Source organism: Puma concolor, chromosome A1 (genome assembly GCF_028749965.1).
Source record: "Puma concolor isolate L17-30 chromosome A1, mPumCon1.1.hap2, whole genome shotgun sequence".
Taxonomy (NCBI): domain Eukaryota; kingdom Metazoa; phylum Chordata; class Mammalia; order Carnivora; family Felidae; genus Puma; species Puma concolor.
Genome location: NC_141667.1, coordinates 183,621,166 through 183,635,404, shown reverse-complemented (window position 1 = coordinate 183,635,404; position 14,239 = coordinate 183,621,166). Strand labels below are relative to the sequence as shown.

Genomic DNA, 14,239 nt, shown 5'->3' with positions numbered 1-14,239 from the left:
GACTTAACCAGTAGTAGACTAAATAATGGGGATAGGAGAGGCAAACATGCTCCCAAATTATTAACTATCTAAAAAATACTCAATTCCCATTCAATGTAACAAAATGATTTGATATAGATGGTTATAAGGTTTATAATCTAAGAAAGAAAGAAAATTAAATGATAATATTTTAGATCTAATCAGTGATTTTCAATAAAATAATGAAGTGAAAATATTCCATTATATAATAATAATCTTTCTCTGTTCTACCTTTAAATATCTCTTCTAATTTTTAACCTAGTTTGGACATATGGGCATTCCTTTCAGTTACACACATATAAATTCCATTCTATATATGTATATATGACTATTACTCTTCTCTATAAAAATTTTATTTCTTATTTCAAGAAGCTGTCTCTTGTTGGCTGATGACATAGATTTTGTATATTATCATCATAATATTTTTTGCTTAATCATGCAGCATATTTAGATGATACCATTCTATTTAAAATTTTACAATACTGTTACTTTGCCACACTTCATTTAAAAACTTGATTAAATCTGAACATTTAAGTTTCAAAAATAATTATTTTCACTTTTATGGGAAAACAGATAGCCAAACCTCATCTAAAACAGATTTCTAAGCCATTAGGTTGCAGAAATAACTATTCAGATCCCTTGTGATTAAAGAGAGCCATTAAACTGTAACTCAAAGTGAACTAGCATTTTGATATATTCTTAGTGTTGTTTTGAAGATTTAATTAATGATATAAAATGCTATGTGAATGAAAAACAAAAGCAAATATATCCTGCTCATATATTTTAGCCTTTATGTTTTTTTTTTTACTTTAAGAATATTGTCTTATTTAAAATATTTCTGAGAAGTGAAACATTATTATAGATTCAATAGCTCATGTAAACTTATAATGAATAATCTTCCTATTCCAAAAAATATCTTTGTTACTACATTCTTTAAAAAAAAAAGCAAATGGGGCGCCTGGGTGGCGCAGTCGGTTAAGCGTCCGACTTCAGCCAGGTCACGATCTCGCGGTCTGTGAGTTCGAGCCCCGCGTCAGGCTCTGGGCTGATGGCTCGGAGCCTGGAGCCTGTTTCCGATTCTGTGTCTCCCTCTCTCTTTGCCCCTCCCCCGTTCATGCTCTGTCTCTCTCTGTCCCAAAAATAAATAAAAACGTTGAAAAAAAAAAAAAAGCAAACACTTTAGTTTGCCATAGTTTCATTGTTCATATAATTCCCTCTCATGGGCTTAAAGTCAAAACTGAACTGAAAGAACCATTTTGTTGAAAGTTCATCCTGTAATGTAGCAACTGGAGTTACAAAAGCAAGCAATTAAGACATAGAATAATGGTTATTTTTTTTATTTTTGTTTTTTAAGTTGAAGAAACTTCATGGTTATTTAGTCATTTTCTCTTTTTCTATTTCTGTAGTGGGAAATGAATGACTCTGTTACTCACTTCCTATCTCACAGGCAGTTTGTGTCACAACTATGGTTAGGATCCAGGTCTTCTGGTCTTATTCAATGCTTTGTTTCATTATAGTTGTTGAGAAAAATTGTTTCTTCATTGTTTACCAGGAAGACCACATTCTTCCATGTTTGTCAGTATCGAACTGCTGCTATGTGGCTGAACTAAGACTAAGTTTTAAAAAAGAAATAAAATAAAATAAAGCTCTGACAGTTTTCTAGAGTTTGTTTCTATTTGAGTAGAGGAACAACACTGAACATTGACCCATTTCTATCAAGCCAAAATTCCCCTTACAGCTCATTGCCAATCATCAGTCACTTTGTCAGAAATGTGCCAAAGATTCCAGTCATTCATGTAGCACTGAACCATAATACATACTGTTTAAGTCATGCATTAAATCTATCTCAGAGCTCTAACCTTAAATCCATTTTGTACTTAGCTGTCTGTGAGTGACAGGGCTAATTGGTCCACTTTCTTGTATAAGGTTACTTTGCAGTAGTCAGATGATGGATTTCTGAAATTGTTAAGCTGGGAAAGTTAGTTCTTTACTTTTGACCTTCCTTCGGGTCTTGAATGTATTCTTAAACATTCATATAAAGGGGCACAGCCTCTTTGTATGAACATCAGTATTGTAGGTGCCTCTAAAAATCTGTTATAGCCTACTTGAGAAATCCTGGATTAGAATACATCAGAATGACATAAAACTTTTGATTGTATATTGGGTGTCACCATAATCAGAGGGACACTGAAAATAACAGTAAAACTTATTTGACAATCTTCACAAGTGTACAAACCAGAATCTATTCTATTATGCACCTCATTCTTACTGAATTCATTCTATGTGAAGAGACGTATTATTAAAATCTGTTCCTCGGGGCGCCTGGGTGGCGCAGTCGGTTAAGCGTCCGACTTCAGCCAGGTCACGATCTCGCGGTCCGGGAGTTCGAGCCCTGCATCAGGCTCTGCGCTGATGGCTCAGAGCCTGGAGCCTGTTTCCGATTCTGTGTCTCCCTCTCTCTCTGCCCCTCCGCCGTTTATGCTCTGTCTCTCTCTGTCCCAAAAATAAATAAACGTTGAAAAAAAAAATTAAAAAAAAAAATCTGTTCCTTCCCTAGTTTTCAAATTTGTGTAGCCACTCCACTGAAAATTTAAAGACATATAAACATCTTCAACCAACAATAATAAGAATGTAAGATTAAAAAAAAAAACTGCCTTCGTTCATTCCGCTGCTATAACAACATTGCAGAAAACAGCATAGCGGTTCCTCAAAACATTAAAGACAAATACCATATGATCCAATAATTTCACAACTGAGTATTTACACAAATAAAATGAAAACGCTAACTTGAAAAATATATGTATCCCTATGTTTGTTTATTGCAGCATTATTTACAGTAGCCAAGATATGAAAGCAACCTAAGAGTCCATCAAGAGATGAATGGATAAGGAAAGTGTATACACACACACACACACACACACACACACACAGGAATATTATACAGCCATACAAAGGATGAGATCTTGCCATTTGCAACAACATGGATGGTCCTAGAAGGTATTATTTATGTGGGGAGAGGCACAAAATAGGTGGAGGGGAGTGGGAGATGTAGGCTTACAGTTATGGTGTGAATAAATCATGGGAATAAAAGGCACAGCATAGGAAATACAGTCAATGATTTTGTAATTATGTTGTATGGTGATTGATTATATCTATACTTGTGGTGAGAATAGCATAATATATAGAGACATTGGATCACTATATCATATACCTGATACTAATGTAAAATTATGTGTCACCTATACTCAAATTAAAAAATAAATTAAGGGGCGCCTGGGTGGCTCAGTCGGTTAAGCGTCCGACTTGAGCTCAGGTCATGATCTCGCGGTCCGTGAGTTTGAGCCCCGCATCGGGCTCTGGGCTGATGGCTCAGAGCCTGGAGCCTGCTTACGATTCTGTGTCTCCCTCTCTCTCTGCCCCTCCCCGTTCATGCTCTGTCTCTTTCTGTCCCAAAAATAAATAAACGTTAAAAAAATTAAAAAAAAAATAAAAAAAAGATGAATAACACTCCTTAAGTCCTACTAGCAAGTGTCACATGTTTTTGGTAAAAAATTGACATCAACAGTTGTTCCAAAATCATCAGGATTGTAAATTCCACAACAACAGCTACCAAATCTACCAAACCTAATTGAATGGGGCAAAATCTTCATTTAACCTTTTATGCATGCTACTGAAGATGCCTGTCCATCAATAAATAACTTCTTTTTTTTTTTAAGAATATGGTTATCTATGAAGGATTAGTTATTAATTACTTTCCCAGTAGTAACTTCATTTAGCCATTTCTTGGGCTTCCCCTTTTTAGTGAATGTTCACAAAATACATTGATAGGTTTCCCAGTTGGCCATATTTAGTATCTAAATGTTTATTCTTCCTAAATTATACTCTTAACCCCAGAGTAAACCAACTAATATTCTTATTATTGTGATTCTAAATTCTGGTTCAAACATCTTGCTTATATCTGTGTTGGTTAAGTCCCTGGCTGTCCTTTCTTCCTGTTCTTTCTTTTGGGGTGAATTCCTTCATTTTTTTCATTTTGAAGAAAGAAAAGGAATTAATAAGGTAAAAAATTTAAAATTAAAAAATTAAAAACAACACAAAAAATCAAATAAAGGATGCTAGATCCTAGGGGTTTTCTGGTCTGGTTGTTGAAAGGAGCTTGATAGAGTAGAGAAAAAAAGGAAAAATAAGAAAAGAAAAAAAGAAAGAAAATGTTTGAAAATTTGAAAAAATGAATATAATGAAATAGAATATAATGAAATTATGGGAGTAAAAAATAGAATTTGAAAAATTTACAAAAAAGTAAAAAATATAGAATCTCCATCCAATCTCCGTCCTCTCTCTGCAAGCAAAAACAGCTCCCTGCCCTCCGTGGCTTTCTCCCCCAGTTCACCTCTCAGCCACATAACTGCTGAGTTCTCTGGTTCAGGTTATACAGATTGTTGTGTTAATCCTCAAATCAGTTTTCTAGGTGTGCAGGATGATTTAGCGTTGATCTAGCTGTATTTCAGGGACTAGAGATGCAAAAAAAAAAAAAAAAACAAACAAAAAAACTTCCATGCTCCTTGCCATCTTGGCCCCTAAATTCTAAATTGTTATAATTCGAATGTAAATTTCATTTTGTGTGTGTATGCGTGTGTGTTCTGTGTTGTGGAGAACTCAATAAAATTACAGTATAGCAAAAAAAAAAAAAAAAAAAAAAACCAAGGGGAAATATTTTTAAATAAAAGTAAGAAAGAATTAACATTACTAAAGGTTATTTCAGGTTACAAAACTATAGTAGTTATAACACTTTGTACTCATACTTGACGTGGTCTTCTGTTTAAATGCTATTGTATCTAGGAGTATTACATTGATGATCTTGTATAAAAGGGAACTCCCTCCTACTCTCTACCTTACTTTGTTTTATTTTACCTCACAATTTTAATTACTGATTGTTGTTACATATCTTGTGTAGGTGTTTTATTCTCAGTATCTTTTGAAGAGAATATACACTTTATGATAACAGAATTTTTTTTTCACTCTTCCATCATATGGGTCTGCAAGAACACCTGGCCTGATAAATATGTGATGGTGGAATGTCTTATACATATGGTAAATAAATAAATAAATAAATAAATAAATAAATAAATAAAGGAATCCTGGAATAATAGGGAAGCAGAGATTATTTACACAGTAGTAATGATATGCTTTTTCAAAGGTATGAATAAATTCTTGCAAAACGGTTTTGGAAAATAAAGTCCAATTTAAGTATGTGATACAATGAAAATGACAAGAAAGCAATCAAATTGTTTCATAGTTTACCTATGCAAATTGGAGAAATTTCAAAACCTAAAATAAATAAAATGAAATAAATTATTAATGAAAAACCCATAAAATACAATTCATTGTCATTTATAATTCTTTAATCTAAAGGATAAATTTATTTGGATTACGTTCCCATCCTAATAGATGCTGAATATTGGATATCTGAATAATATGTGTTTATCTATCTAGAATTATACCTGCCAAATATAGTCTTCTTTTAGTAATAATCAAATGATAATAATAACACCAATAGTAATGATAATAGTTTTTTTTAAATACGGTTATTTATAAAGTATTTAACAACACTGGGATTTTCGTTTTGCTGTCAAGAAACTGATAATCAAAAAAGTTACTTGGTAACTTAGGACTCCATGGTTACTTGGAAGCAAATACGGACTGGTAATCCACTGGTCACAATGAAGAAGTAATCTTTTGAAGAACTAGAACATTTATCATATGTACTATTAACGGATATTACATCATCCCACACAGTCATCACCACATTTGGAAACATGCTCTTTTATTACTTATGTCCAATTAAGTGAATACAAATTAAGCACAGCCTATGAGTAATTGAAAAGATTTGAGTCCTTGAGAGAGTAAACACACACATGCAGGCACATACATTGTTAGTTTCTCTTATTCTTTTTAGTCATGTTCTGTCCAGATCTTTGCCTGGATCTTCAGCCTGGTAGTTTTTTCCTAGAGTCAGGTAATCCCTTGAGGAAAAAAGCCACTGCAGAATGTCAACTCATCCTCTGTAGTGCTAGTTTCTCCAGAATTTTATCCCATTAAATTCAGGTTGCTTCAGTGGTTCTCTGATGACATATAACAGTATATATATATATATATATATATATATATATATATACAAATTTAACAATATTTAATAAAATGGGTAAACTTGAAATTCCAATGTGAAAGTCTCATTGCAGGGGAATTACAGTGATGGACTTTGTCTTCATAAGGCAATGTAGTGAGGAGTTTAAGGTTTAAATATATTGAGGTTGGTGAAGTTTAAGGCAAATATAAACATTACCAATCAATTTGGTACATTGAAACTAAAGTTTTCTAAGCTCTTCAAGCATTTTCTTTTAATTTTTTAATTTTTTTTTTTCAACGTTTTTTATTTATTTTTGGGACAGAGAGAGACAGAGCATGAATGGGGGAGGGGCAGAGAGAGAGGGAGACACAGAATCGGAAACAGGCTCCAGGCTCCGAGCCATCAGCCCAGAGCCTGATGCGGGGCTCGAACTCACGGACCGCGAGATCGTGACCTGGCTGAAGTCGGACGCTTAACCGACTGCGCCACCCAGGCGCCCCAAGCATTTTCTTTTAAAAGGCACATTTATAAAACTGAGAGCATCCTATCTTTGTATGCTCCTGAATATGTGTTTCAACTTATTTTTATCAAAGACAACATGGCCATACAGTTTCTATAAATGAACAATTTAATATCAATTATACAAAATGTTGTGAAATAAATACTTTTCAAAAATTATTTATGGCATCTCTATCTAAATTTGAAGGCACTTCACATATCTTTTGCATGACCATACTAATACATCAACAGTATTAGAAACTAAATTACTTAATGGAAATCATAGTAAAGTTCCTATTTAATACCAACAATAAGAATTATGGGTTGCTTTGGTATGCATTTGAAAGTAAACTAAAGTTAAAAAATAGTATTTTCAGAAAAAAATGTCCTATTGTTTTGAAAGTCCAAGACATCTTCTGGTTGTCTTTTTATGTCTTGTTGAAATGACTTTTATGTTATGAAGAAAATACATTTGTGTTACCAACTATATTAATTAAAATTAAGAAACTATTGAAACATTATTCTTCATCCTTCCTTCTCTTTAATGACAAAATGGGACTAGAACATTAAACAAACATCTGACTCAAAATGTTTAGTGATATTCCTCATCTCTTTCTCTTTCTCTCTGCCACTCGACAGACAATGAAACAAAATTTTATAAGAAAGACAGATACTTAACGGTTGCTTTTACTAATGATATTCTATGAAAAATTCCCCTAAGAGTACTTTTAAAAACTTAATATAGATGATTTCTGAATATCACAATGCATTTTTATAAATAGCATTTAGAAGACAATGTTTTTGTTTAGTGTAAATTGAGTTACATCCTCATGTATAACTTTAAATGTGTGTATTGTAATTGAGAACAGTAGGACCAATACACTGTTCAATAGTATAGAACTTATGGAAACACATTTTTGGCTGACATATTCTGTGAAGTGGATACATGCATACTTATCTTAATCCCACTGGAGGTAAAAGAGTGCTACTTTTTTGGATAGAACTTTTATAATATATACATTAACTAGTAGGTACGAGACCCTAAAAGGTACACATGGGAGAAGATGTAGCAAAAACAAAACAAAAACCCAGGCATCACCTTGATGTGCTCAACCTCAAATTTCTGGGTTGTTTTAAATACTTGAACAATCCAGGGGCGCCTGGGTGGCGCAGTCGGTTAAGTGTCCGACTTCAGCCAGGTCACGATCTTGCGGTCCGTGAGTTCGAGCCCCGCGTCAGGCTCTGGGCTGATGGCTCAGAGCCTGGAGCCTGTTTCTGATTCTTTGTCTCCCTCTCTCTCTGCCCCTCCCCCGTTCATGCTCTCTCTCTGTCCCAAAAATAAATAAAAACGTTGAAAAAAAAATTAAATAAATAAATAAATAAATAAAAAATAAATATTTGAACAATCCTAAAATGTATAGAGAACAACTGAGGTCCTCATTTTCCAGATCTGTGACATAACAGTATTAGAAACTAAATTACTTAATGGAAACCATGGTAAAGTTCCTATTTAAAGCAACAATAAGAATTTATGGGTTGCTTCGCTATGCATTTGAAAGTAAACTAAAATTAAAAAATAACATCTTCAGAAAAAAATGTCCTATTGTTTTGAAAGTCCAAGACATTTTCTGGTTGTCTAAATATGTCTTGTTGAAATGATTTTTATGTTATGAAGAAAATATATAGACAGTGACTTACAGGGGAACAGTTCAAAATCCACACTTTTCTGGGAAAAGTATGAGTACTTTAATTTGATACAAAAAGAGATGTCTTTATGCCAAGGCTACTTAAAGAAGTCAAGTGGATATGCTTAGCACATTTCAAAAAGTATTTCATAGAATAAAGTTTATTTTTTACTGTGATCTAATTTGAATCAAAGTAAATGCATTTATATTTTGAGGCATGAAGTCCAATCTTTCATCGTTAAGGATGTTTCATTCCCTGTATTCTTTCAGCTACTGTTTATAAAATTTCTAAACTCATTAAAACATCGTTTAGCAGGAAGCACATGAATAAGAGCATGCAAAATAAAGTTTAATACTTATTATTATTTTCCATTTATGTTGATTTTGTGTTACCTTAAAATATTATATGAAATTTCTTAATTATGAAGAAATTAAAAATATAATCTAGCATATATTTCAAATATTAAGACAATAGAAAACCATTTCATTATAAAGAGCATGAAGTTGTTGTTCATTATTACCTGGGGTAATTAGGTATTCATATATATTTCCAGGAAAGCTGTATGTTAAATATCAATTCTTACTAGAAAAAAAGCAAAGATTCATAATAGTGTGAAAATTAGGGAAGTTAATTTAAGAATAAATTTCATAAAGATAAGACTACATTCAATTATTATAAGTTAGATCTGTTCAAAATATTTCCTTAAATGTAGATAAATACTATATACACACAACTTTAGAAAAAAACCCATATATATATATGGTTTTTTTTCTAAAGTTGTGTGTATATATATACACATGCCATCCAAGGGTCCTTTGCAGTCTGTGCAGGTCTTCGGCCGCAAGAAGAACACATATATATGTTGTGCTTCAGTGTGTAATTCACTAGTCTAGACATTAAAATGTAGCAGAGAAAGATGCAGAGAAAGAACAGACATCTTTGAGGAACAATAGTAAATAGCAAATAATCCATTTACTTCTGATTTCACTTTTGCATATATTGTATAGTAATCTTAATAAATGTTCATAAAAATGTAATGGGCTAGCTGATTTTTGTACCCATGAAACTATGTAACACTTATATATAATGATGTATCTTCATGGTAAATTATGCTTTTCATATCTGTAAGCTGTTATGTATCATAAGTCAAGATAGGTCACTCATTAAGATACTCTGTGAATCAATTTGTTTTTTGTTTTTTGTTTTTTGTTTGGTATTTAGGGTCAATGGGCTCATTTTAAGTTTAGGAAGGTTACATGACAGTGTCTTCTAGGATGAACAATAGTAGTCAATCCAAAATTTAAAAAGTGGATATACAAATTCTGTATCAATAATGTTTAGGGATTAAAGATTAAGAAAATGAAATAAATTCACACACACACACACACACACACACACACACACACACACACACACACACTAAATTACCTGAGACCAAAACAACCCTCAGACCGTTTCATAGATATAAGAAATCACTGAGAAGCGAAATTTTAGAAGAACTATTTTTTCTGATGTCTTCAGTACTAAATAGTTGTAAACAATGATAAAATATGTTAAAAATTATACTTGAAATGCTAACTTCTAATTGAATTAAGAAATAGAGATATTTCAAAGATTAAAGAGGTATAGTATATTATGGGATAAAATGAGAACACATTTTCATATAGACATCCATTAAGTGGTTATCACTGGTATCATTTTCTGAGTTGATTAAGTTTTTATAAGTGAGTTTTTAAAATTATGAATCATTAAGTAAATATTTGGTATGTGTAGACACTACAGAAAATGATGTTTAATTTTTAAAACTAAATTTCAAAGAAAATTATTTTCCATGCAATAATTTTTTGCCATGTAATACTTTTACCCATAGCTCTATAATCTGGCACTCTTCATAATTGACAGGAAATGATGAGGGATGCTTTAAAAATTATGAAAGCATTAGTGATTTTTAAAGTCCTCTATTGAATCTGATGTGCAATCAAGATTGCAAAATAGTGTCCCCAACGCTGTGAAACATTGGGAACATTCAGGTATTCATAATGCTATTATTCTGAGCAAAATACCCTTATTGAAAAAAAACCTAGCATACTTTTTCTCTATTCAAGAGGCATTCTCCCTCTACCTTAGAAAAAGGCATAAGCCTTCATCATCCGGATGAAACTATCACTGATCCAATCTCGTTTTATATTTCATATCTTCTACCTTTGATATAATCATAACAGAGAAATAGTTTAGCAATTCTTTTAAAATTATCTATTATCTATGCCAATGTCCACTAGTATAAACAAATGATCTTAGTATGTAGCCTCAGATTAACCTTACTGTATTGTTCTTATGTATTGTTAAAATCAATATATATTATTATTCAATGGGAAAAAATGGAGATATTTCCTTTGAAAATTATTAAAATAAGGACAGCAGACAGCTCTTTGACTGTGTATTTGTTTTAAATGAAACTCTTCATGTAGACTCAAATAACTCTAGATAATTTGAATAACTTTAATAAAGTTTTTTTCACTTGCAGAGTACTCTTAAAATTTCTATTAGATTTATTTAACATATATTTATTCAGGGATTTAAATGGTTTTTCTGTCCAAATATTTTCTCTCCAGCTATATGTATGTTATTTTTTTTCCTTGAAGATAGGAGGTTTCGTTAAAAATTGAGAAAAAAAACCTTTTTCCCCCCCACGAGCAAATTTTACTAACCTGTTAATAGCTTGTATTCATTGTATAGGGGTGTGTGTGTGTGTGCGTGTGTGTGTGTGTGTTTGCGTGTGTGTTAGGACATTCTAAAGATTTGTTTTTTGGAGCATAAATATAACCATTTAGAGAAGAAACTCATGGACTATGATAGATAGTAGAGATCGATAGAGCTGTACATGTAGATGTAGATGTAGCCATAGATGTCTGTATAGGTATTTAAAGTGGGAGGCACCAAAAAAGAGGAAAAGCCTCTAGGTGATTTTATTCTATAAATATTTTTGTTTCTTAGTTTCTTCATTCTTTAAAACCTAGCTTTTTTGCATGTGTAAGGGAAATATTCCACTGTTACAACTCCCGGGTAAGAAATAATTTCCCTTAACAATCTTTGGCATTAAAAATGTATATGTAGAATATTATATAGAAAAAATGTTCTCAAAACATGCAACTCAAAAAAATAACCATTAAGCCTAACATAAGACTTACAGTCTAAGCTACAAAATGCTGCCAAATATAAGGATTTCATAGTAGCACACTTTTATTTATTTATTTATTTTTTGCCATTGGGCATGACTTTAAATGGAATTAACATGCACCACCCCATATATTTAGTAACAGTTGGTTTAAACATATACAAAAGACTTTTAAATTAATTTGAAATATATCAAAGGAGGATAATTATCTCTACCACCCCAAAACATAATAAGAAAATACTAATTTTTTTCCTACATCTTCCAACTTCATATAAAATATGCTTCTCTGGAATGCGGGCAGTGATTGGTGAGCTGTTCTCACTCGGTAGAAGATTCAAATACCTTCTTTTACTTCAAGGAGGAAAAAATAAAGTTAATAGAATAGGAAGCTTGACACTGAAACTGAGAGACAGGGATCTCTAAAGTTGAGAAATTTGGGTGACATAATGTCTCTATGCATTAACTTCATAATAATCCAGCCAACATAATGGTAGTTATAGCAGAATGTATGTTTCCACAAAGGAAAAAGGTATGCTAGAAAATGAAACTTCTAAGAGGAATAATTTTATTTTCTATTTTAAATTATGAAGATAGATCATCAAACTAGTTCTAGGTATACATTTAAGCAACTATGAACTGCATTAATTAAAAATGATATTCTAATATAACCCATAATCTCAAGTGAATTTAATCCATCACAAAACTCTTTTCATATCCACACACAAACACATAAAGGTACATATACACAAACACACATCTCTGCTAAAATCCAATCCATCAGGTGACTATTCATATCTACATAGGAACATACACATAAGCACAAATAGAAACAAAATTCTAAGGAATATGGAATATTATTGGGAGATGGAAAAATCTCATATTTGGGAGTACAAACAATAATTTATTTATTAGCAAATAATGTGTGAATACTAGTTTCTAAAGTGTTTAAAAATATTATTTGAGCCCGCCTTGGCAGCACATATACTAAAAATATTTGGAAGTATGCCATCATATTCTAAGTTTAAGGTCCTAAAAATTGATAAAAGGTTAAATAATGATCTAATTTAGTAAAATATACCTTATAATCATTGACTTAAAAAAAAGTATAGAGTTAATTCTTTTTTCAAAAAACGTACTTATGCATGTAAAGCACAACTTTAGAAAGTAATAAATTAATATTACACCTATCTGCATAAATTTGTTTGGTGACTTTAATCTTAAGTTTGCTCATCAGAAGTTTGTATTACATAGAAAATACTATGTTACATTTTTTTGAGGGAACATCATGCCGGCTTTTAATTATAATTAATCAAATATGACTCAAATTATGAAAAATCTAAATATTGCCATAATTATTATTTAGGTGCAGTATTTGACAAACCTTTTCTTTTCCTTACAGCCTAAAGCACTGTTCAGATGACATCATAACTGTGTCTAACAAAGGGTAAGTTTATTATTATGAACATATTTATGTCAATACATACGCATGTTTGTTAGTGTGATATTTTTTCCTTTGTCAGCTATTACAGGAATGTTAATAGAACATGTGTGTGCACCACTAATAAGTATACAGATTTGTATACAAAATGCCAGCTTCAAGCACTTTTAGTTTTCTGTTAATTTTAGAATTGTCTGCAATATTAAGTTGAAATGCATTTAGTAAATCAGTTATCACTATATTGTCAATTTCATATCCTTTCAATTTCATCATTTGCTTAGAATAAATGACTCTTTATCTAAGAACCATAAGAAACAGATTTCTCTCTTAAATAGTATGACAATACTAATTTTTATATTATTTTATTTATCTAAATTTAGTTATTAATATTATAAAGTATCAGTATATGTTATAAATACCATCTACCTACACTTTTTAGGTTAACTCAATTTTATCTATAAATGGGATGGGGAAATGTATTGTTGCAATCACTCTTCTTGTAACCACCATATTTGATTCAAGGAAAAAAACATAACCCTCTTTCTTTCAGGAAAAAAAAAAGACCTATGAAGTAGTGCTTTTCTGCTTAACTATTGTCTTTACCATGGTTTATCAACTTCAGCATTATTGACATTTGTTGTGAGGGTTGTTCTGTTCATTGATGGACTGGCAGTATCCCTGGCCTCTATCCACTAGATAAAGTCAAACCCCCAGTCATGATAATCAGAAATGTTTTCAGACATTTTGTCTATTCCCTGGGGGGCACATTCACCCCTTTAGCTTGGTAACCTCCTTAATGTTTTAAAGTGAAGAAAAGAATCAGACAACTGTTCCCAGGCTATACTCCACCTTTAGTTATTTGTTAAAATGACACTATTTTATTTTACATTTGTGCAGAATCTGGAAATATATGGCAGTTGGATAATTGCATTACAGTATGCAATTATGCATACTAAAGTCTGTTGTTTTGAGTCTTCTACACTTTCATGTTATATCAGTTACACACAGATTTTTTTTTCTCCTGAATTGTGACTAAGTTTTGGTTAATTTTGCTTGGTAACTCACAGTAGTTGATGCTCCCAAATGCATGAGGCATTTTCTTGGTTAAAGTGTCAAATCCCTTTGGAGTTTTTAAGTCTATTTTGAGAGAGAGTGAGCATGTGCAAGTGGTGGAGAGGGGCAGAAGGAGGGAGAGAAAGAATCCTAGGCAGATTTAATGCTCAGAGGGGAGCCCAAAGCGGGGTTGAACTGGAATCATGACCTGAGTGGAAATTAGGAGTCAGATGCTCAACCAACT

The 14,239-nt window shown here is 31.9% G+C and overlaps 1 long non-coding RNA gene across 1 annotated transcript in view; it reads left to right on the top strand.

Annotated features, from left to right (window-relative positions):
- Positions 1 to 12,948, top strand: part of LOC147584673 (uncharacterized) — an 81,088-nt gene extending 68,140 nt beyond the window's left edge. Inside the window, exon 3 of the long non-coding RNA XR_015255747.1 lies at positions 12,904 to 12,948. This is a non-coding gene — a long non-coding RNA (uncharacterized LOC147584673). The remainder of the gene's footprint in view (positions 1 to 12,903) is intronic.
- The last annotated feature ends 1,291 nt before the right edge of the window (positions 12,949 to 14,239 follow it).